Below are 26,566 nucleotides of genomic sequence, written 5' to 3' on the forward strand. Positions count from 1 at the left end.
GTTGATTCCATTCTATTCCATTCCATTCCATTGATTCCATTCCATTCCATTCGATTCCATTCCATTCCATTCCATTCTATTCCATTCCATTCTACTCCATTGAATTCCATTCCATTCCATTCAATTCCATTCCATTCCATCCCTTTCCATTCCATTTACTTCTACTCGGGTTGATTCCATTCCATTCCATTCCATTCCATTCCATTCCATTCAATTCAATTCCATTCCATTCCGTTACTTTCCATTCCATTCCATTCCAATCCATTCCATTCTACTCGGGTTGACTCCATTCCATTCCATTCCTTTCCATTCCATTATATTCCATTCTAATCCATTCAATTCCGTTCGATTCCATTCCATTCCATTCCATTCCATTCCATTGCATTCCATTCCATTCCATTCCATTCCATTCCGTTCTACTCGGGTTGATTCCATTCCATTCCTTTCCATTCCATTCCATTCCATTCCATTCCATTCCATTCCATTCCATTCCATTCCCTTCCATTCCATTCCATTCCAATCCATTCCATTCTACTCGGGTTGATTCCATTCCATTCCATTGCATTCGACTCCATTCGATTCCATTCGATTCCATTCCATTCCATTCCGTTCCATTCCATTCCATTCCATTCCATTCTATTCCATTGAATTCCTTTCCATTCCATTCCATTCCATTCCATTCCATTCCATTCCATTCCATTCCATTCCATTCCATTCCATTCCATTCCGTTCTACTCGGGTTGATTCCATTCCATTCCATTCCATTCCATTCCATTCCATTCCATTCCATTCCAATCTATTCCATTCTATTCAATTCGATTCCATTCGATTCCATTCAATTCCATTCAATTCCATTCCATTCCATTCCAATCCATTCCATTCTACTCGGGTTGATTCCATTCCATTCCATTCCATTATATTCCATTCCATTCCATTCCATTCCATTCCATTCCATTCCATTCCAATCTATTCCATTCGATTCCATTCCATTCCATTCCATTCCATTCCATTCCATTCCATTCCAATCCATTCCATTCTACTCGTGTTGATTCCCTTCCATTCCATTCCACTCCATTCCATTCCATTCCATTCCATTCCATTCCATTCCATTCCATTCCATTCCATTCCATTCCGTTCTACTCGGGTTGATTCCATTCTATTCCATTACATTCCATTCGATTCCATTCGATTCCATTCGATTCCTTTCCATTCCATTCCATTCCATTCCATTCCATTCTATTCCATTCCATTCCATTCCATTCCATTCCATTCCATTCCAATCCATTCCCTTCCGTTCTATTCGGGTTGATTCCATTCCATTCCATTCCATTCCATTCCATTCCATTCCATTCCATTCCATTCCATTCCATTCCATTCTATTGCATTCCATTCGATTCCATTTGATTCCATTCCATTCCATTCCATTCCATTCCATTCCATTCCATTCCATTCCATTCCATTCTATTCCATTCCATTCCATTCTGTTCCATTCTATTCCATTCCATTCCATTCCGTTCCACTCGGGTTGATTCCATTCTATTCCATTCCATTCCATTCGATTCCATTCGATATCATTCGATTCCATTCGATTCCATTCCATTCCATTCCATTCCATTCCATTCCATTCCATTCCATTCCATTCTGTTCTACTCGGGTTGATTCCACTCCATTCCATTCCATTCCGTTCCATTCTATTCCATTCCATTCCATTCGATTCGATTCCATTCCATTCCATTCCATTCCCTTCCATTCCATTCTATTCCATTGAATTCCATTCCATTCCATTCCATTCCATTCCATTCCATTCCATTCCATTCCATTCCATTCCGTTCTACTCTGATTGACTCCATTCCATTCCATTCCATTCCATTCCATTCCATTCCATTCCATTCCATTCCATTTCATTCCATTCCATTCCATTCCAATACATTCCATTCTACTCTGGTTGATTCCATTCCATTCCATTCCATTCCATTCCATTCCATTCCATTCCATTCGTCTCCATTCGATTCCATTCGATTCCATTCCATTCTATTCCATTGAATTCCATTCCATTCCATTCCATTCCATTCCATTCCATTCCATTCCATTCCATTCCTTTCCATTCCATTCCATTCCATTCAATTCCGTTCTACTCGGGTTGATTCCATTCCATTCCATTCCATTCCATTCCATTCCATTCCACTCCATTCCATTCCGTTCTAATCTGATTGACTCCATTCCATTCCATTCCATTCCAATCCATTCCATTCTACTCGGGTTGATGCCATTCCATTCCATTCCATTCCACTCCATTCCATTCCATTGCATTCCATTCGATTCCATTCGATTCCATTCCATTCGATTCCATTCGAGATCATTCGATTCCATTCCATCCCATTCCAATCCATTCCATTCCATTCCGTTCTACTCGGGTTGATTCCATTCCATTCCATTTCATTCCATTCCATTCCATTCCATTCCATTCGATTCCATTCGATTCCATTCCATTCCATTCCATTCCAATCCATTCCATTCTACTCGGGTTGATTCCATTCCATTCCATTCCATTCCATTCCATTCCATTCCATTCCATTCCATTCCATTCGATTCCACTCGATTCCATTCCATTCTTTCCATTCCATTCCAATCCATTCCATTCTACTCGGGTGGATTCCATTCCATTCCATTCCATTTCATTCCATTACATTCCATTCCACTCCATTCCATTCCATTCCATTCCATTCCATTCCATTGCATTCCATTCCATTCCATTCCATTCCATTCCATTCCGTTCTAGTCGGGTTGATTCCATTCTATTCCATTCCATTCCATTCCATTCCACTCCATTCCATTCCATTCCATTCCATTCTATTCCATTCCATTCTACTCCATTGAATTCCATTCCATTCCATTCTATTCCATTCCATTCCATTCCTTTCCATTCCATTTAGTTCTACTCGGGTTGATTCCATTCCATTCCATTCCATTCCATTCCATTCCATTCCATTCCATTCCATTCCATTCCATTCCATTACTTTCCATTCCATTCCATTCCAATCCATTCCATTCTACTCGGGTTGACTCCATTACATTCCATTCCATTCCATTCCATTCCATTCCATTATAATCCATTCCATTCCATTCGATTCCGTTCGATTCCATTCCATTGCATTCCATTCCATTCCATTCAATTCCATTCGATTCCATTCGATTCCATTCCATTCCATTCCATTCCAATCCATTCCATTCTACTCGGGTTGATTCCATTCCATTCCATTCCATTCCATTCCATTCCATTCCATTCCATTCCATTCCATTCCATTCCATTCTATTCCTTTCGATTCCATTCCATTCCATTAAATTCCATTCCATTCCATTCCATTCCATTCCATTCCATTCCATTCCATTCCATTCCATTGCATTCCGTTCTACTCGGGTTGATTCCACTCCATTCCATTCCATTCCATTCCATTATATACCATCCCATTCGATTCCATTCCATTCCATTCCATTCCATTCCATTCCATTCCATTCCATTCCATTCCATTCCATTCCGTTCTAGTCGGGTTGATTCCATTCTATTCCATTCCATTCCATTGATTCCATTCCATTCCATTCGATTCCATTCCATTCCATTCCATTCTATTCCATTCCATTCTACTCCATTGAATTCCATTCCATTCCATTCAATTCCATTCCATTCCATCCCTTTCCATTCCATTTACTTCTACTCGGGTTGATTCCATTCCATTCCATTCCATTCCATTCCATTCCATTCCATTCAATTCCATTCCATTCCGTTACTTTCCATTCCATTCCATTCCAATCCATTCCATTCTACTCGGGTTGACTCCATTCCATTCCATTCCTTTCCATTCCATTATATTCCATTCTAATCCATTCAATTCCGTTCGATTCCATTCCATTCCATTCCATTCCATTCCATTGCATTCCATTCCATTCCATTCCATTCCATTCCGTTCTACTCGGGTTGATTCCATTCCATTCCTTTCCATTCCATTCCATTCCATTCCATTCCATTCCATTCCATTCCATTCCATTCCATTCCCTTCCATTCCATTCCATTCCAATCCATTCCATTCTACTCGGGTTGATTCCATTCCATTCCATTGCATTCGACTCCATTCGATTCCATTCGATTCCATTCCATTCCATTCCGTTCCATTCCATTCCATTCCATTCCATTCTATTCCATTGAATTCCTTTCCATTCCATTCCATTCCATTCCATTCCATTCCATTCCATTCCATTCCATTCCATTCCATTCCATTCCATTCCGTTCTACTCGGGTTGATTCCATTCCATTCCATTCCATTCCATTCCATTCCATTCCATTCCATTCCAATCTATTCCATTCTATTCAATTCGATTCCATTCGATTCCATTCAATTCCATTCAATTCCATTCCATTCCATTCCAATCCATTCCATTCTACTCGGGTTGATTCCATTCCATTCCATTCCATTATATTCCATTCCATTCCATTCCATTCCATTCCATTCCATTCCATTCCAATCTATTCCATTCGATTCCATTCCATTCCATTCCATTCCATTCCATTCCATTCCATTCCAATCCATTCCATTCTACTCGTGTTGATTCCCTTCCATTCCATTCCACTCCATTCCATTCCATTCCATTCCATTCCATTCCATTCCATTCCATTCCATTCCATTCCATTCCATTCCATTCCATTCCATTCCATTCCGTTCTACTCGGGTTGATTCCATTCTATTCCATTACATTCCATTCGATTCCATTCGATTCCATTCGATTCCTTTCCATTCCATTCCATTCCATTCCATTCCATTCTATTCCATTCCATTCCATTCCATTCCATTCCATTCCATTCCAATCCATTCCCTTCCGTTCTATTCGGGTTGATTCCATTCCATTCCATTCCATTCCATTCCATTCCATTCCATTCCATTCCATTCCATTCCATTCCATTCTATTGCATTCCATTCGATTCCAATTGATTCCATTCCATTCCATTCCATTCCATTCCATTCCATTCCATTCCATTCCATTCTATTCCATTCCATTCCATTCTGTTCCATTCTATTCCATTCCATTCCATTCCGTTCCACTCGGGTTGATTCCATTCTATTCCATTCCATTCCATTCGATTCCATTCGATATCATTCGATTCCATTCGATTCCATTCCATTCCATTCCATTCCATTCCATTCCATTCCATTCCATTCCATTCCATTCTGTTCTACTCGGGTTGATTCCACTCCATTCCATTCCATTCCGTTCCATTCTATTCCATTCCATTCCATTCGATTCGATTCCATTCCATTCCATTCCATTCCCTTCCATTCCATTCTATTCCATTGAATTCCATTCCATTCCATTCCATTCCATTCCATTCCATTCCATTCCATTCCATTCCGTTCTACTCTGATTGACTCCATTCCATTCCATTCCATTCCATTCCATTCCATTCCATTCCATTCCATTCCATTTCATTCCATTCCATTCCATTCCAATACATTCCATTCTACTCTGGTTGATTCCATTCCATTCCATTCCATTCCATTCCATTCCATTCCATTCCATTCCATTCGTCTCCATTCGATTCCATTCGATTCCATTCCATTCTATTCCATTGAATTCCATTCCATTCCATTCCATTCCATTCCATTCCATTCCATTCCATTCCATTCCTTTCCATTCCATTCCATTCCATTCCATTCCGTTCTACTCGGGTTGATTCCATTCCATTCCATTCCATTCCATTCCATTCCATTCCACTCCATTCCATTCGATTCCATTCGATTCCATTCCATTCCATTCCATTCCATTCCAATCCATTCCATTCTACTCGGGTTGATGCCATTCCATTCCATTCCATTCCATTCCATTCCATTGCATTCCATTCGATTCCATTCGATTCCATTCCATTCGATTCCATTCGAGATCATTCGATTCCATTCCATCCCATTCCAATCCATTCCATTCCATTCCGTTCTACTCGGGTTGATTCCATTCCATTCCATTTCATTCCATTCCATTCCATTCCATTCCATTCGATTCCATTCGATTCCATTCCATTCCATTCCATTCCAATCCATTCCATTCTACTCGGGTTGATTCCATTCCATTCCATTCCATTCCATTCCATTCCATTCCATTCCATTCCATTCCATTCCATTCGATTCCACTCGATTCCATTCCATTCTTTCCATTCCATTCCAATCCATTCCATTCTACTCGGGTGGATTCCATTCCATTCCATTCCATTTCATTCCATTCCATTCCATTCCACTCCATTCGATTCCATTCCATTCCATTCCATTCCATTGCATTCCATTCCATTCCATTCCATTCCATTCCATTCCGTTCTAGTCGGGTTGATTCCATTCTATTCCATTCCATTCCATTCCATTCCACTCCATTCCATTCCATTCCATTCCATTCTATTCCATTCCATTCTACTCCATTGAATTCCATTCCATTCCATTCTATTCCATTCCATTCCATTCCTTTCCATTCCATTTAGTTCTACTCGGGTTGATTCCATTCCATTCCATTCCATTCCATTCCATTCCATTCCATTCCATTCCATTCCATTACTTTCCATTCCATTCCATTCCAATCCATTCCATTCTACTCGGGTTGACTCCATTCCATTCCATTCCATTCCATTCCATTCCATTCCATTATAATCCATTCCATTCCATTCGATTCCGTTCGATTCCATTCCATTGCATTCCATTCCATTCCATTCAATTCCATTCGATTCCATTCGATTCCATTCCATTCCATTCCATTCCAATCCATTCCATTCTACTCGGGTTGATTCCATTCCATTCCATTCCATTCCATTCCATTCCATTCCATTCCATTCCATTCCATTCCATTCCATTCCATTCTATTCCTTTCGATTCCATTCCATTCCATTAAATTCCATTCCATTCCATTCCATTCCATTCCATTCCATTCCATTCCATTCCATTCCATTGCATTCCGTTCTACTCGGGTTGATTCCACAACATTCCATTCCATTCCATTCCATTATATACCATCCCATTCGATTCCATTCCATTCCATTCCATTCCATTCCATTCCATTCCATTCCATTCCATTCCATTCCATTCCGTTCTAGTCGGGTTGATTCCATTCTATTCCATTCCATTCCATTGATTCCATTCCATTCCATTCGATTCCATTCCATTCCATTCCATTCTATTCCTTTCCATTCCACTCCATTGAATTCCATTCCATTCCATTCAATTCCATTCCATTCCATCCCTTTCCATTCCATTTACTTCTACTCGGGTTGATTCCATTCCATTCCATTCCATTCCATTCCATTCCATTCCATTCAATTCCATTCCATTCCGTTACTTTCCATTCCATTCCATTCCAATCCATTCCATTCTACTCGGGTTGACTCCATTCCATTCCATTCCTTTCCATTCCATTATATTCCATTCTAATCCATTCGATTCCGTTCGATTCCATTCCATTCCATTCCATTCCATTCCATTGCATTCCATTCCATTCCATTCCATTCCATTCCGTTCTACTCGGGTTGATTCCATTCCATTCCTTTCCATTCCATTCCATTCCATTCCATTCCATTCCATTCCATTCCATTCCCTTCCATTCCATTCCATTCCAATCCATTCCATTCTACTCGGGTTGATTCCATTCCATTCCATTGCATTCGACTCCATTCGATTCCATTCGATTCCATTCCATTCCATTCCGTTCCATTCCATTCCATTCCATTCCATTCTATTCCATTGAATTCCATTCCATTCCATTCCATTCCATTCCATTCCATTCCATTCCATTCCATTCCATTCCATTCCATTCCATTCCGTTCTACTCGGGTTGATTCCATTCCATTCCATTCCATTCCATTCCATTCCATTCCATTCCATTCCATTCCAATCTATTCCATTCTATTCAATTCGATTCCATTCGATTCCATTCAATTCCATTCAATTCCATTCCATTCCATTCCAATCCATTCCATTCTACTCGGGTTGATTCCATTCCATTCCATTCCATTCCATTCCATTCCATTCCATTCCATTCCATTCCATTCCATTCCATTCCATTCGATTCCATTCCATTCCATTCCATTCCATTCCATTCCATTCCATTCCATTCCATTCCATTCCAATCTATTCCATTCGATTCCATTCCATTCCATTCCATTCCATTCCATTCCATTCCATTCCAATCCATTCCATTCTACTCGTGTTGATTCCCTTCCATTCCATTCCACTCCATTCCATTCCATTCCATTCCATTCCATTCCATTCCATTCCATTCCATTCCATTCCATTCCATTCCATTCCATTCCGTTCTACTCGGGTTGATTCCATTCTATTCCATTACATTCCATTCGATTCCATTCGATTCCATTCGATTCCTTTCCATTCCATTTCATTCCATTCCATTCCATTCCATTCTATTCCATTCCATTCCATTCCATTCCATTCCATTCCATTCCAATCCATTCCCTTCCGTTCTATTCGGGTTGATTCCATTCCATTCCATTCCATTCCATTCCATTCCATTCCATTCCATTCCATTCCATTCCATTCCATTCTATTGCATTCCATTCGATTCCATTTGATTCCATTCCATTCCATTCCATTCCATTCCATTCCATTCCATTCCATTCCATTCTATTCCATTCCATTCCATTCTGTTCCATTCTATTCCATTCCATTCCATTCCGTTCCACTCGGGTTGATTCCATTCTATTCCATTCCATTCCATTCGATTCCATTCGATATCATTCGATTCCATTCCATTCCATTCCATTCCATTCCATTCCATTCCATTCTATTCCATTCCATTCCATTCCATTCCATTCCATTCTATTCCATTCCATTCCATTCCGTTCTACTCGGGTTGATTCCATTCCATTCCATTTCATTCCATTCCATTCCATTCCATTCCATTCGATTCCATTCGATTCCATTCCATTCCATTCCATTCCAATCCATTCCATTCTACTCGGGTTGATTCCATTCCATTCCATTCCATTCCATTCCATTCCATTCCATTCCACTCGATTCCATTCCATTCCATTCCATTCCATTCCAATCCATTCCATTCTACTCGGGTGGATTCCATTCCATTCCATTCTTTTCCATTCCATTCCATTCCATTCCATTCCATTACATTCCATACGGTTCCATTCCATTCCATTCCATTCCATTCCATTCCATTCCATTCCATTCCATTCCATTCCTTTCTAATCGGGTTGATTCCATTCTATTCCATTCCATTCCATTCCATTCCATTCAATTCCATTCCATTCCATTCCATTCCATTCCATTCTATTCCATTCCATTCTACTCCATTGAATTCCATTCCATTCCATTCTATTCCATTCCATTCCATTCCTTTCCATTCCATTTAGTTCTACTCGGGTTGATTCCATTCCATTCCATTCCATTCCATTCCATTCCATTCCATTCCATTCCATTCCATTCCATTCCATTACTTTCCATTCCATTCCATTCCAATCCATTCCATTCTACTCGGGTTGACTCCATTCCATTCCATTCCATTCCATTCCATTCCATTCCATTATAATCCATTCCATTCCATTCGATTCCGTTCGATTCCATTCCATTGCATTCCATTCCATTCCATTCAATTCCATTCGATTCCATTCGATTCCATTCCATTCCATTCCATTCCAATCCATTCCATTCTACTCGGGTTGATTCCATTCCATTCCATTCCATTCCATTCCATTCCATTCCATTCCATTCCATTCCATTCCATTCTATTCCTTTCGATTCCATTCCATTCCATTAAATTCCATTCCATTCCATTCCATTCCATTCCATTCCATTCCATTCCATTCCATTCCATTGCATTCCGTTCTACTCGGGTTGATTCCACTCCATTCCATTCCATTCCATTCCATTATATACCATCCCATTCGATTCCATTCCATTCCATTCCATTCCATTCCATTCCATTCCATTCCATTCCATTCCATTCCATTCCATTCCATTCCGTTCTAGTCGGGTTGATTCCATTCTATTCCATTCCATTCCATTGATTCCATTCCATTCCATTCGATTCCATTCCATTCCATTCCATTCTATTCCATTCCATTCTACTCCATTGAATTCCATTCCATTCCATTCAATTCCATTCCATTCCATCCCTTTCCATTCCATTTACTTCTACTCGGGTTGATTCCATTCCATTCCATTCCATTCCATTCCATTCCATTCCATTCAATTCCATTCCATTCCGTTACTTTCCATTCCATTCCATTCCAATCCATTCCATTCTACTCGGGTTGACTCCATTCCATTCCATTCCTTTCCATTCCATTATATTCCATTCTAATCCATTCGATTCCGTTCGATTCCATTCCATTCCATTCCATTCCATTCCATTGCATTCCATTCCATTCCATTCCATTCCATTCCGTTCTACTCGGGTTGATTCCATTCCATTCCTTTCCATTCCATTCCATTCCATTCCATTCCATTCCATTCCATTCCATTCCATTCCCTTCCATTCCATTCCATTCCAATCCATTCCATTCTACTCGGGTTGATTCCATTCCATTCCATTGCATTCGACTCCATTCGATTCCATTCGATTCCATTCCATTCCATTCCGTTCCATTCCATTCCATTCCATTCCATTCTATTCCATTGAATTCCTTTCCATTCCATTCCATTCCATTCCATTCCATTCCATTCCATTCCATTCCGTTCTACTCGGGTTGATTCCATTCCATTCCATTCCATTCCATTCCATTCCATTCCATTCCATTCCAATCTATTCCATTCTATTCAATTCGATTCCTTTCGATTCCATTCAATTCCATTCAATTCCATTCCATTCCATTCCAATCCATTCCATTCTACTCGGGTTGATTCCATTCCATTCCATTCCATTCCATTCCATTCCATTCCATTCCATTCCATTCCATTCCATTCGATTCCATTCGATTCCATTCCATTCCATTCCATTCCATTCCATTCCATTCCATTCCATTCCATTCCAATCTATTCCATTCGATTCCATTCCATTCCATTCCATTCCATTCCATTCCATTCCATTCCAATCCATTCCATTCTACTCGTGTTGATTCCCTTCCATTCCATTCCACTCCATTCCATTCCATTCCATTCCATTCCATTCCATTCCATTCCATTCCATTCCATTCCATTCCATTCCATTCCATTCCGTTCTACTCGGGTTGATTCCATTCTATTCCATTACATTCCATTCGATTCCATTCGATTCCATTCGATTCCTTTCCATTCCATTCCATTCCATTCCATTCCATTCCATTCCATTCTATTCCATTCCATTCCATTCCATTCCATTCCATTCCATTCCATTCCATTCCAATCCATTCCCTTCCGTTCTATTCGGGTTGATTCCATTCCATTCCATTCCATTCCATTCCATTCCATTCCATTCCATTCCATTCCATTCCATTCCATTCCATTCTATTGCATTCCATTCGATTCCATTTGATTCCATTCCATTCCATTCCATTCCATTCCATTCCATTCCATTCCATTCCATTCTATTCCATTCCATTCCATTCTGTTCCATTCTATTCCATTCCATTCCATTCCGTTCCACTCGGGTTGATTCCATTCTATTCCATTCCATTCCATTCGATTCCATTCGATATCATTCGATTCCATTCGATTCCATTCCATTCCATTCCATTCCATTCCATTCCATTCCATTCCATTCCATTCCATTCTGTTCTACTCGGGTTGATTCCACTCCATTCCATTCCATTCCATTCCATTCTATTCCATTCCATTCCATTCGATTCCATTCCATTCCATTCCATTCCATTCCCTTCCATTCCATTCTATTCCATTGAATTCCATTCCATTCCATTCCATTCCATTCCATTCCATTCCATTCCGTTCTACTCTGATTGACTCCATTCCATTCCATTCCATTCCATTCCATTCCATTCCATTCCATTCCATTCCATTTCATTCCATTCCATTCCATTCCAATACATTCCATTCTACTCTGGTTGATTCCATTCCATTCCATTCCATTCCATTCCATTCCATTCCATTCCATTCGTCTCCATTCGATTCCATTCGATTCCATTCCATTCTATTCCATTGAATTCCATTCCATTCCATTCCATTCCATTCCATTCCATTCCATTCCATTCCATTCCATTCCTTTCCATTCCATTCCATTCCATTCCATTCCATTCTACTCGGGTTGATTCCATTCCATTCCATTCCATTCCATTCCATTCCATTCCACTCCATTCCATTCGATTCCATTCGATTCCATTCCATTCCATTCCATTCCATTCCAATCCATTCCATTCTACTCGGGTTGATGCCATTCCATTCCATTCCATTCCATTCAATTCCATTGCATTCCATTCGATTCCATTCGATTCCATTCCATTCGATTCCATTCGAGATCATTCGATTCCATTCCATCCCATTCCAATCCATTCCATTCCATTCCGTTCTACTCGGGTTGATTCCATTCCATTCCATTTCATTCCATTCCATTCCATTCCATTCCATTCGATTCCATTCGATTCCATTCCATTCCATTCCATTCCAATCCATTCCATTCTACTCGGGTTGATTCCATTCCATTCCATTCCATTCCATTCCATTCCATTCCATTCCATTCCATTCCATTCCATTCCATTCGATTCCACTCGATTCCATTCCATTCTTTCCATTCCATTCCAATCCATTCCATTCTACTCGGGTGGATTCCATTCCATTCCATTCCATTTCATTCCATTCCATTCCATTCCACTCCATTCGATTCCATTCCATTCCATTCCATTCCATTGCATTCCATTCCATTCCATTCCATTCCATTCCATTCCGTTCTAGTCGGGTTGATTCCATTCTATTCCATTCCATTCCATTCCATTCCACTCCATTCCATTCCATTCCATTCCATTCTATTCCATTCCATTCTACTCCATTGAATTCCATTCCATTCCATTCTATTCCATTCCATTCCATTCCTTTCCATTCCATTTAGTTCTACTCGGGTTGATTCCATTCCATTCCATTCCATTCCATTCCATTCCATTCCATTACTTTCCATTCCATTCCATTCCAATCCATTCCATTCTACTCGGGTTGACTCCATTCCATTCCATTCCATTCCATTCCATTCCATTCCATTATAATCCATTCCATTCCATTCGATTCCGTTCGATTCCATTCCACTGCATTCCATTCCATTCCATTCAATTCCATTCGATTCCATTCGATTCCATTCCATTCCATTCCATTCCAATCCATTCCATTCTACTCGGGTTGATTCCATTCCATTCCATTCCATTCCATTCCATTCCATTCCATTCCATTCCATTCCATTCCATTCCATTCTATTCCTTTCGATTCCATTCCATTCCATTAAATTCCATTCCATTCCATTCCATTCCATTCCATTCCATTCCATTCCATTGCATTCCGTTCTACTCGGGTTGATTCCACTCCATTCCATTCCATTCCATTCCATTATATACCATCCCATTCGATTCCATTCCATTCCATTCCATTCCATTCCATTCCATTCCATTCCATTCCATTCCATTCAATTCCGTTCTAGTCGGGTTGATTCCATTCTATTCCATTCCATTCCATTGATTCCATTCCATTCCATTCGATTCCATTCCATTCCATTCCATTCTATTCCATTCCATTCTACTCCATTGAATTCCATTCCATTCCATTCAATTCCATTCCATTCCATCCCTTTCCATTCCATTTACTTCTACTCGGGTTGATTCCATTCCATTCCATTCCATTCCATTCCATTCCATTCCATTCAATTCCATTCCATTCCGTTACTTTCCATTCCATTCCATTCCAATCCATTCCATTCTACTCGGGTTGACTCCATTCCATTCCATTCCTTTCCATTCCATTATATTCCATTCTAATCCATTCGATTCCGTTCGATTCCATTCCATTCCATTCCATTCCATTCCATTGCATTCCATTCCATTCCATTCCATTCCATTCCGTTCTACTCGGGTTGATTCCATTCCATTCCTTTCCATTCCATTCCATTCCATTCCATTCCATTCCATTCCATTCCATTCCATTCCCTTCCATTCCATTCCATTCCAATCCATTCCATTCTACTCGCGTTGATTCCATTCCATTCCATTGCATTCGACTCCATTCGATTCCATTCGATTCCATTCCAGTCCATTCCGTTCCATTCCATTCCATTCCATTCCATTCTATTCCATTGAATTCCATTCCATTCCATTCCATTCCATTCCATTCCATTCCATTCCATTCCATTCCATTCCATTCCATTCCATTCCGTTCTACTCGGGTTGATTCCATTCCATTCCATTCCATTCCATTCCATTCCATTCCATTCCATTCCAATCTATTCCATTCTATTCAATTCGATTCCATTCGATTCCATTCAATTCCATTCAATTCCATTCCATTCCATTCCAATCCATTCCATTCTACTCGGGTTGATTCCATTCCATTCCATTCCATTCCATTCCATTCCATTCCATTCCATTCCATTCCATTCCATTCCATTCCATTCCATTCCATTCCATTCCATTCCATTCCATTCCATTCCAATCTATTCCATTCGATTCCATTCCATTCCATTCCATTCCATTCCATTCCATTCCATTCCAATCCATTCCATTCTACTCGTGTTGATTCCCTTCCATTCCATTCCACTCCATTCCATTCCATTCCATTCCATTCCATTCCATTCCATTCCATTCCATTCCATTCCATTCCGTTCTACTCGGGTTGATTCCATTCTATTCCATTACATTCCATTCGATTCCATTCAATTCCATTCGATTCCTTTCCATTCCATTCCATTCCATTCCATTCCATTCCATTCTATTCCATTCCATTCCATTCCATTCCATTCCATTCCATTCCATTCCATTCCATTCCATTCCATTCTATTGCATTCCATTCGATTCCATTTGATTCCATTCCATTCCATTCCATTCCATTCCATTCCATTCCATTCCATTCCATTCCATTCTATTCCATTCCATTCCATTCTGTTCCATTCTATTCCATTCCATTCCATTCCGTTCCACTCGGGTTGATTCCATTCTATTCCATTCCATTCCATTCGATTCCATTCGATATCATTCGATTCCATTCCATTCCATTCCATTCCATTCCATTCCATTCCATTCCATTCCATTCCATTCTATTCCATTCCATTCCATTCCATTCCATTCCATTCTATTCCATTCCATTCCATTCCGTTCTACTCGGGTTGATTCCATTCCATTCCATTTCATTCCATTCCATTCCATTCCATTCCATTCGATTCCATTCGATTCCATTCCATTCCATTCCATTCCAATCCATTCCATTCTACTCGGGTTGATTCCATTCCATTCCATTCCATTCCATTCCATTCCATTCCATTCCATTCCACTCGATTCCATTCCATTCCATTCCATTAAATTCCAATCCATTCCATTCTACTCGGGTGGATTCCATTCCATTCCATTCTTTTCCATTCCATTCCATTCCATTCCATTCCATTCCATTACATTCCATACGGTTCCATTCCATTCCATTCCATTCCTTTCCATTCCATTCCATTCCATTCCATTCCATTCCATTCCATTCCGTTCTAATCGGGTTGATTCCATTCTATTCCATTCCATTCCATTCCATTCCATTCAATTCCATTCCATTCCATTCCATTCCATTCCATTCTATTCCATTCCATTCTACTCCATTGAATTCCATTCCATTCCATTCTATTCCATTCCATTCCATTCCTTTCCATTCCATTTAGTTCTACTCGGGTTGATTCCGTTCCATTCCATTCCATTCCTTTCCATTCCATTCCAATCCATTCCATTCCATTACTTTCCATTCCATTCCATTCCAATCCATTCCATTCTACTCGGGTTGACTCCATTCCATTCCATTCCATTACATTACATTCCATTATATTCCATTCCATTCCATTCGATTCCGTTCGATTCCATTCCATTCCATTCCATTCCATTCCATTCCATTCGATTCCATTCCATTCCATTCGATTCCATTCCATTCCATTCCATTCCATTCCATTCCATTCCAATCCATTCCATTGTACTCGGGTTGATTCAATTTCATTCCATTCCATTCCATTCCATTCCATTCCATTCCATTCCTTTCGATTCCATTCCTTTCCATTCCATTCCATTCCATTCCATTCCATTCCATTCCATTCCATTCCGTTCTACTCGGGTTGATTCCACTCCATTCCATTCCATTCCATTCGATTCCATTCCATTCCATTCCATTCCAATCCATTCCATTCTACTCGGGTTGATTCCATTCCATTCCATTCCATTCCATTCCATTCCATTCCATTCCATTCCATTCCATTCCATTCCATTCTATTCCTTTCGATTCCATTCCATTCCATTAAATTCCATTCCATTCCATTCCATTCCATTCCATTCCATTCCATTCCATTCCATTCCATTCCGTTCTACTCGGGTTGATTCCACTCCATTCCATTCCATTCCATTCCATTATATACCATCCCATTCGATTCCATTCCATTCCATTCCATTCCATTCCATTCCATTCCATTCCATTCCATTCCATTCCATTCCGTTCTAGTCGGGTTGATTCCATTCTATTCCATTCCATTCCATTCCATTCCATTCGATTCCATTCCATTCCATTCCATTCTATTCCATTCCATTCTACTCCATTGAATTCCATTCCATTCCATTCAATTCCATTCCATTCCATCCCTTTCCATTCCATTTAGTTCTACTCGGGTTGATTCCATTCCATTCCGTTCCATTCCATTCCATTCCATTCCATTCAATTCCATTCCATTCCGTTACTTTCCATTCCATTCCATTCAAATCCATTCCATTCTACTCGGGTTGACTCCATTCCATTCCATTCCTTTCCATTCCATTATATTCCATTCTAATCCATTCGATTCCGTTCGATTCCATTCCATTCCATTCCATTCCATTCCATTGCATTCCATTCCATTCCATTCCATTCCATTCCGTTCTACTCGGGTTGATTCCATTCCATTCCTTTCCATTCCATTCCATTCCATTCCATTCCATTCCATTCCATTCCATTCCATTCCCTTCCATTCCATTCCATTCCAATCCATTCCATTCTACTCGGGTTGATTCCATTCCATTCCATTGCATTCGACTAAATTCGATTCCATTCGATTCCATTCCATTCCATTCCGTTCCATTCCATTCCATTCCATTCCATTCTATTCCATTGAATTCCATTCCATTCCATTCCATTCCATTCCATTCCATTCCATTCCATTCCATTCCATTCCATTCCATTCCGTTCTACTCGGGTTGATTCCATTCCATTCCATTCCATTCCATTCCATTCCATTCCATTCCATTCCATTCCATTCCATTCCAATCTATTCCATTGTATTCAATTCGATTCCATTCGATTCCATTCAATTCCATTCAATTCCATTCCATTCCATTCCAATCCATTCCATTCTACTCGGGTTGATTCCATTCCATTCCATTCCATTCCATTCCATTCCATTCCATTCCATTCCATTCCATTCCATTCGATTCCATTCGATTCCATTCCATTCCATTCCATTCCATTCCATTCCATTCCATTCCATTCCAATCTATTCCATTCGATTCGATTCCATTCCATTCCATTCCATTCCATTCCATTCCAATCCATTCCATTCTACTCGTGTTGATTCCCTTCCATTCCATTCCACTCCATTCCATTCCATTCCATTCCATTCCATTCCATTCCATTCCATTCCATTCCGTTCTACTCGGGTTGATTCCATTCTATTCCATTACATTCCATTCGATTCCATTCGATTCCATTCGATTCCTTTCCATTCCATTCCATTCCATTCCATTCCATTCCATTCCATTCTATTCCATTCCATTCCATTCCATTCCATTCCATTCCATTCCATTCCAATCCATTCCCTTCCGTTCTATTCGGGTTGATTCCATTCCATTCCATTCCATTCCATTCCATTCCATTCCATTCCATTCCATTCCATTCCATTCTATTGCATTCCATTCGATTCCATTCGATTCCATTCCATTCCATTCCATTCCATTCCATTCCATTCCATTCCATTCCATTCTATTCCATTCCATTCCATTCTGTTCCATTCTATTCCATTCCATTCCATTCCGTTCCACTCGGGTTGATTCCATTCTATTCCATTCCATTCCATTCGATTCCATTCGATATCATTCGATTCCTTTCCATTCCATTCCATTCCATTCCATTCCATTCCATTCCATTCTATTCCATTCCATTCCATTCCATTCCATTCCATTCTATTCCATTCCATTCCATTCCGTTCTACTCGGGTTGATTCCATTCCATTCCATTTCATTCCATTCCATTCCATTCCATTCCATTCCATTCCATTCGATTCCATTAAATTCCATTCCATTCCAATCCATTCCATTCTACTCGGGTTGATTCCATTCCATTCCATTCCATTCCATTCCATTCCATTCCATTCCATTCCATTCCATTCCATTCCACTCGACTCCATTCCATTCCATTCCATTCCATTCCAATCCATTCCATTCTACTCGGGTGGATTCCATTCCATTCCATTCTTTTCCATTCCATTCCATTCCATTCCATTCCATTCCATTCCATTCGGTTCCATTCCATTCCATTCCATTCCATTCCATTCCATTCCATTCCATTCCATTCCATTCCATTCCGTTCTAATCGGGTTGATTCCATTCTATTCCATTCCATTCCATTCCATTCCATTCAATTCCATTCCATTCCATTCCATTCCATTCCATTCTATTCCATTCCATTCTACTCCATTGAATTCCATTCCATTCCATTCTATTCCATTCCATTCCATTCCTTTCCATTCCATTTAGTTCTACTCGGGTTGATTCCATTCCATTCCATTCCATTCCTTTCCATTCCATTCCAATCCATTCCATTCCATTACTTTCCATTCCATTCCATTCCAATCCATTCCATTCTACTCGGGTTGACTCCATTCCATTCCATTCCATTACATTACATTCCATTATATTCCATTCCATTCCATTCGATTCCGTTCGATTCCATTCCATTCCATTCCATTCCATTCCATTCCATTCCATTCCATTCGATTCCATTCCATTCCATTCGATTCCATTCCATTCCATTCCATTCCATTCCATTCCATTCCAATCCATTCCATTCTACTCGGGTTGATTCAATTCCATTCCATTCCATTCCATTCCATTCCATTCCATTCCATTCCTTTCGATTCCATTCCTTTCCATTCCATTCCATTCCATTCCATTCCATTCCATTCCATTACATTCCATTCCGTTCTACTCGGGTTGATTCCACTCCATTCCATTCCATTCCATTCCATTCCATTCCATTCCATTCCATTCCATTCCATTCCTTTCCATTCCAACCCATTCCGTTCTACTCGGGTTGATTCCATTCCATTCCATTTCATTCCATTCCATTCCATTCCATTCCATTCCATTCCATTCGATTCCATTAAATTCCATTCCATTCCAATCCATTCCATTCTACTCGGGTTGATTCCATTCCATTCCATTCCATTCCATTCCATTCCATTCCATTCCATTCCATTCCATTCCATTCCACTCGACTCCATTCCATTCCATTCCATTCCATTCCAATCCATTCCATTCTACTCGGGTGGATTCCATTCCATTCCATTCTTTTCCATTCCATTCCATTCCATTCCATTCCATTCCATTCCATTCGGTTCCATTCCATTCCATTCCATTCCATTCCATTCCATTCCATTCCATTCCATTCCATTCCATTCCGTTCTAATCGGGTTGATTCCATTCTATTCCATTCCATTCCATTCCATTCCATTCAATTCCATTCCATTCCATTCCATTCCATTCCATTCTATTCCATTCCATTCTACTCCATTGAATTCCATTCCATTCCATTCTATTCCATTCCATTCCATTCCTTTCCATTCCATTTAGTTCTACTCGGGTTGATTCCATTCCATTCCATTCCATTCCTTTCCATTCCATTCCAATCCATTCCATTCCATTACTTTCCATTCCATTCCATTCCAATCCATTCCATTCTACTCGGGTTGACTCCATTCCATTCCATTCCATTACATTACATTCCATTATATTCCATTCCATTCCATTCGATTCCGTTCGATTCCATTCCATTCCATTCCATTCCATTCCATTCCATTCCATTCCATTCGATTCCATTCCATTCCATTCGATTCCATTCCATTCCATTCCATTCCATTCCATTCCATTCCAATCCATTCCATTCTACTCGGGTTGATTCAATTCCATTCCATTCCATTCCATTCCATTCCATTCCATTCCATTCCTTTCGATTCCATTCCTTTCCATTCCATTCCATTCCATTCCATTCCATTCCATTCCATTACATTCCATTCCGTTCTACTCGGGTTGATTCCACTCCATTCCATTCCATTCCATTCCATTCCATTCCATTCCATTCCATTCCATTCCATTCCTTTCCATTCCAACCCATTCCGTTCTACTCGGGTTGATTCCATTCCATTCCATTGAATTCCATTGAATTCCATTCCATTCCATTCCATTCCATTCCATTCCATTCCATTCCATTCCATTCCATTCCATTCCAAACCATTCCATTCTACTCGGGTTCATCATTCCATTCCATTCCATTCCATTCCATTCCACTCGGGTTCATTCCATTCCATTCCATTCCATTCCATTCCATTCCATTCCATTCCACTCGGGTGCATTCCATTCCATTCCATTCTATTCCATTCCATTCCATTCCATTCCGTTCTGCTCAGGTTGATTTCCATTCCATTCCATTCCATTCCATTCCATTCCATTCCATTCCATTCCATTCCATTCCATTCCATTCCATTCCATTCCATTCCATTCCGTTCTACTCGGCTTGAATCCATTGAGTTCCGTTCCGTTCCTTTCCGTCCCGACACGTCCCGTCCCGTCCCGTCCCGTCCCGTCCCGTCCCGTGCCGTTTTACTCGGGTTGATTCCTTTCCATTCCGTTCCGCTCGTTTCCGTTACGTTCCATTCCGTTCCACGCGGGTTGGTTCAATTCCATTCTATTCTATTCTATTCCTTTCCCTTCCATTCCATTCCATTCCATTCCATTCTACTCGGGTTGATTCCATGCCATTCCGTTCCGCTCCATTCCGTTCCACGCGGGTTGGTTCAATTCCATTCTATTCTATTCTATTCCTTTCCCTTCCATTCCATTCCATTCCATTCCATTCTACTCGGGTTGATTCCATGCCATTCCGTTCCGTTCCATTCCGTCCCATCCCGACCCGTCCCATCCCGTCCCGTCCCGTCCCATCCCGTTCCGTTCCACATGGGTTGATTCAATTCCTTTCGGTTACATTGAATTCCATTCCATTCCATTCTACTCGGATTGATTCCATTCCATTCCATTCCATTCCATTCCATTGCATTCCATTGCATTCCATTCCATTCCATTCCATTGCGTTCCATTCGATTCGATTCCATTCCATTCCTTTCCATTCCATTCCAATCCATTCCATTCTACTTGGGTTGATTCCATTCCATTCCATTCCATTCCATTCGATTCCATTCAATTCCATTCCATTCCATTCCATTCCATTCCATTCCATTCCATTCCATTCCATTCCATTCCATTCCATTCCACTCGATTCCATTCCATTCCATTCCATTCCATTCCAATCTATTCCATTCGATTCCATTCCATTCCATTCCATTCCATTCCATTCCATTCCATTCCACTCGATTCCATTCCATTCCATTCCATTCCATTCCAATCTATTCCATTCGATTCCATTCCATTCCATTCCATTCCATTCCATTCCATTCCATTCCATTCCATTCCATTCCAATCTATTCCATTCGATTCCATTCCATTCCATTCCATCCCATTCCATTCCATTCCATTCCAATCCATTCCATTCTACTCGTGTTGATTCCCTTCCATTCCATTCCACTCCATTCCATTCCATTCCATTCCATTCCATTCCATTCCATTCCATTCCATTCCATACCATTCCATTCCATTCCATTCCGTTCTACTCGGGTTGATTCCATTCTATTCCATTACATTCCATTCGATTCCATTCGATTCCATTCGATTCCTTTCCATTCCATTCCATTCCATTCCATTCCATTCCATTCTATTCCATTCCATTCCATTCCATTCCATTCCATTCCATTCCAATCCATTCCCTTCCGTTCTATTCGGGTTGATTCCATTCCATTCCATTCCATTCCATTCCATTCCATTCCATTCCATTCCATTCCATTCCATTCTATTGCATTCCATTCGATTCCATTCGATTCCATTCCATTCCATTCCATTCCATTCCATTCCATTCCATTCCATTCCATTCTATTCCATTCCATTCCATTCTGTTCCATTCTATTCCATTCCATTCCATTCCGTTCCACTCGGGTTGATTCCATTCTATTCCATTCCATTCCATTCGATTCCATTCGATATCATTCGATTCCATTCCATTCCATTCCATTCCATTCCATTCCATTCCATTCTATTCCATTCCATTCCATTCCATTCCATTCCATTCTATTCCATTCCATTCCATTCCGTTCTACTCGGGTTGATTCCATTCCATTCCATTTCATTCCATTCCATTCCATTCCATTCCATTCGATTCCATTCGATTCCATTCCATTCCATTCCATTCCAATCCATTCCATTCTACTCGGGTTGATTCCATTCCATTCCATTCCATTCCATTCCATTCCATTCCATTCCATTCCATTCCATTCCATTCCACTCGATTCCATTCCATTCCATTCCATTCCATTCCAATCCATTCCATTCTACTCGGGTGGATTCCATTCCATTCCATTCTTTTCCATTCCATTCCATTCCATTCCATTCCATTACATTCCATTCGGTTCCATTCCATTCCATTCCATTCCATTCCATTCCATTCCATTCCATTCCATTCCATTCCGTTCTAATCGGGTTGATTCCATTCTATTCCATTCCATTCCATTCCATTCCATTCAATTCCATTCCATTCCATTCCATTCCATTCCATTCTATTCCATTCCATTCTACTCCATTGAATTCCATTCCATTCCATTCTATTCCATTCCATTCCATTCCTTTCCATTCCATTTAGTTCTACTCGGGTTGATTCCATTCCATTCCATTCCATTCCTTTCCATTCCATTCCAATCCATTCCATTCCATTACTTTCCATTCCATTCCATTCCAATCCATTCCATTCTACTCGGGTTGACTCCATTCCATTCCATTCCATTACATTACATTCCATTATATTCCATTCCATTCCATTCGATTCCGTTTGATTCCATTCCATTCCATTCCATTCCATTCCATTCCATTCCATTCGATTCCATTCCATTCCATTCGATTCCATTCCATTCCATTCCGTTCCATTCCAATCCATTTCATTCTACTCGGGTTGATTCAATTCCATTCCATTCCATTCCATTCCATTCCATTCCATTCCATTCCATTCCATTCCTTTCGATTCCATTCCTTTCCATTCCATTCCATTCCATTCCATTCCATTCCATTCCATTCCATTCCATTCCATTCCGTTCTACTCGGGTTGATTCCATTCCATTCCATTCCATTCCATTCCATTCCATTCCATTCCACTCCATTCCATTCGATTCCATTCGATTCCATTCCATTCCATTCCATTCCATTCCAATCCATTCCATTCTACTCGGGTTGATGCCATTCCATTCCATTCCATTCCATTCCATTCCATTGCATTCCATTCGATTCCATTCGATTCCATTCCATTCGATTCCATTCGAGATCATTCGATTCCATTCCATCCCATTCCAATCCATTTCATTCCATTCCGTTCTACTCGGGTTGATTCCATTCCATTCCATTTCATTCCATTCCATTCCATTCCATTCCATTCGATTCCATTCGATTCCATTCCATTCCATTCCATTCCAATCCATTCCATTCTACTCGGGTTGATTCCATTCCATTCCATTCCATTCCATTCCATTCCATTCCATTCCATTCCATTCCATTCGATTCCACTCGATTCCATTCCATTCTTTCCATTCCATTCCAATCCATTCCATTCTACTCGGGTGGATTCCATTCCATTCCATTCCATTCCATTCCATTCCATTCCATTCCACTCCATTCGATTCCATTCCATTCCATTCCATTCCATTCCATTCCATTCCATTCCATTCCATTCCATTCCGTTCTAGTCGGGTTGATTCCATTCTATTCCATTCCATTCCATTCCATTCCACTCCATTCCATTCCATTCCATTCCATTCTATTCCATTCGATTCTACTCCATTGAATTCCATTCCATTCCATTCTATTCCATTCCATTCCATTCCTTTCCATTCCATTTAGTTCTACTCGGGTTGATTCCATTCCATTCCATTCCATTCCATTCCATTCCATTCCATTCCATTCCATTCCATTCCATTCCATTACTTTCCATTCCATTCCATTCCAATCCATTCCATTCTACTCGGGTTGACTCCATTCCATTCCGTTCCATTCCATTCCATTCCATGCCATTATAATCCATTCCATTCCATTCGATTCCGTTCGATTCCATTCCATTCCATTCCATTCCATTCCATTCCATTCAATTCCATTCGATTCCATTCGATTCCATTCCATTCCATTCCATTCCAATCCATTCCATTCTACTCGGGTTGATTCCATTCCATTCCATTCCATTCCATTCCATTCCATTCCATTCCATTCCATTCCATTCCATTCCATTCTATTCCTTTCGATTCCATTCCATTCCATTAAATTCCATTCCATTCCATTCCATTCCATTCCATTCCATTCCATTCCATTCCATTCCATTGCATTCCGTTCTACTCGGGTTGATTCCACTCCATTCCATTCCATTCCATTCCATTATATACCATCCCATTCGATTCCATTCCATTCCATTCCATTCCATTCCATTCCATTCCATTCCATTCCATTCCATTCCATTCCATTCCATTCCGTTCTAGTCGGGTTGATTCCATTCTATTCCATTCCATTCCATTCCATTCCATTCCATTCCATTCGATTCCATTCCATTCCATTCCATTCTATTCCATTCCATTCTACTCCATTGAATTCCATTCCATTCCATTCAATTCCATTCCATTCCATCCCTTTCCATTCCATTTACTTCTACTCGGGTTGATTCCATTCCATTCCATTCCATTCCATTCCATTCCATTCCATTATATTCCATTCTAATCCATTCGATTCCGTTCGATTCCATTCCATTCCATTCCATTCCATTCCATTGCATTCCATTCCATTCCATTCCATTCCATTCCGTTCTACTCGGGTTGATTCCATTCCATTCCTTTCCATTCCATTCCATTCCATTCCATTCCATTCCATTCCATTCCATTCCATTCCATTCCATTCCATTCCATTCCCTTCCATTCCATTCCATTCCAATCCATTCCATTCTACTCGGGTTGATTCCATTCCATTCCATTGCATTCGACTCCATTCGATTCCATTCGATTCCATTCCATTCCATTCCGTTCCATTCCATTCCATTCCATTCCTTTCTATTCCATTGAATTCCATTCCATTCCATTCCATTCCATTCCATTCCATTCCATTCCATTCCATTCCATTCCGTTCTACTCGGGTTGATTCCATTCCATTCCATTCCATTCCATTCCATTCCATTCCAATCTATTCCATTCTATTCAATTCGATTCCATTCGATTCCATTCAATTCCATTCAATTCCATTCCATTCCATTCCAATCCATTCCATTCTACTCGGGTTGATTCCATTCCATTCCATTCCATTCCATTCGATTCCATTCGATTCCATTCCATTCCATTCCATTCCATTCCATTCCATTCCATTCCATTCCATTCCAATCTATTCCATTCGATTCCATTCCATTCCATTCCATTCCATTCCATTCCATTCCATTCCAATCCATTCCATTCTACTCGTGTTGATTCCCTTCCATTCCATTCCACTCCATTCCATTCCATTCCATTCCATTCCATTCCATTACAATCCATTCCATTCCATTCCATTCCATTCCATTCCGTTCTACTCGGGTTGATTCCATTCTATTCCATTACATTCCATTCGATTCCATTCGATTCCATTCGATTCCTTTCCATTCCATTCCATTCCATTCCATTCCATTCCGTTCTATTCCATTCCATTCCATTCCATTCCATTCCATTCCATTCCAATCCATTCCCTTCCGTTCTATTCGGGTTGATTCCATTCCATTCCATTCCATTCCATTCCATTCCATTCCATTCCATTCCATTCCATTCCATTCTATTGCATTCCATTCGATTCCATTTGATTCCATTCCATTCCATTCCATTCCATTCCATTCCATTCCATTCCATTCCATTCCATTCTATTCCATTCCATTCCATTCTGTTCCATTCTATTCCATTCCATTCCATTCCGTTCCACTCGGGTTGATTCCATTCTATTCCATTCCATTCCATTCGATTCCATTCGATATCATTCGATTCGATTCCATTCCAT

This window comes from Gorilla gorilla, chromosome 17, assembly GCF_029281585.2.
Source record: "Gorilla gorilla gorilla isolate KB3781 chromosome 17, NHGRI_mGorGor1-v2.1_pri, whole genome shotgun sequence".
Classification (NCBI taxonomy): Eukaryota; Metazoa; Chordata; class Mammalia; order Primates; family Hominidae; genus Gorilla; species Gorilla gorilla.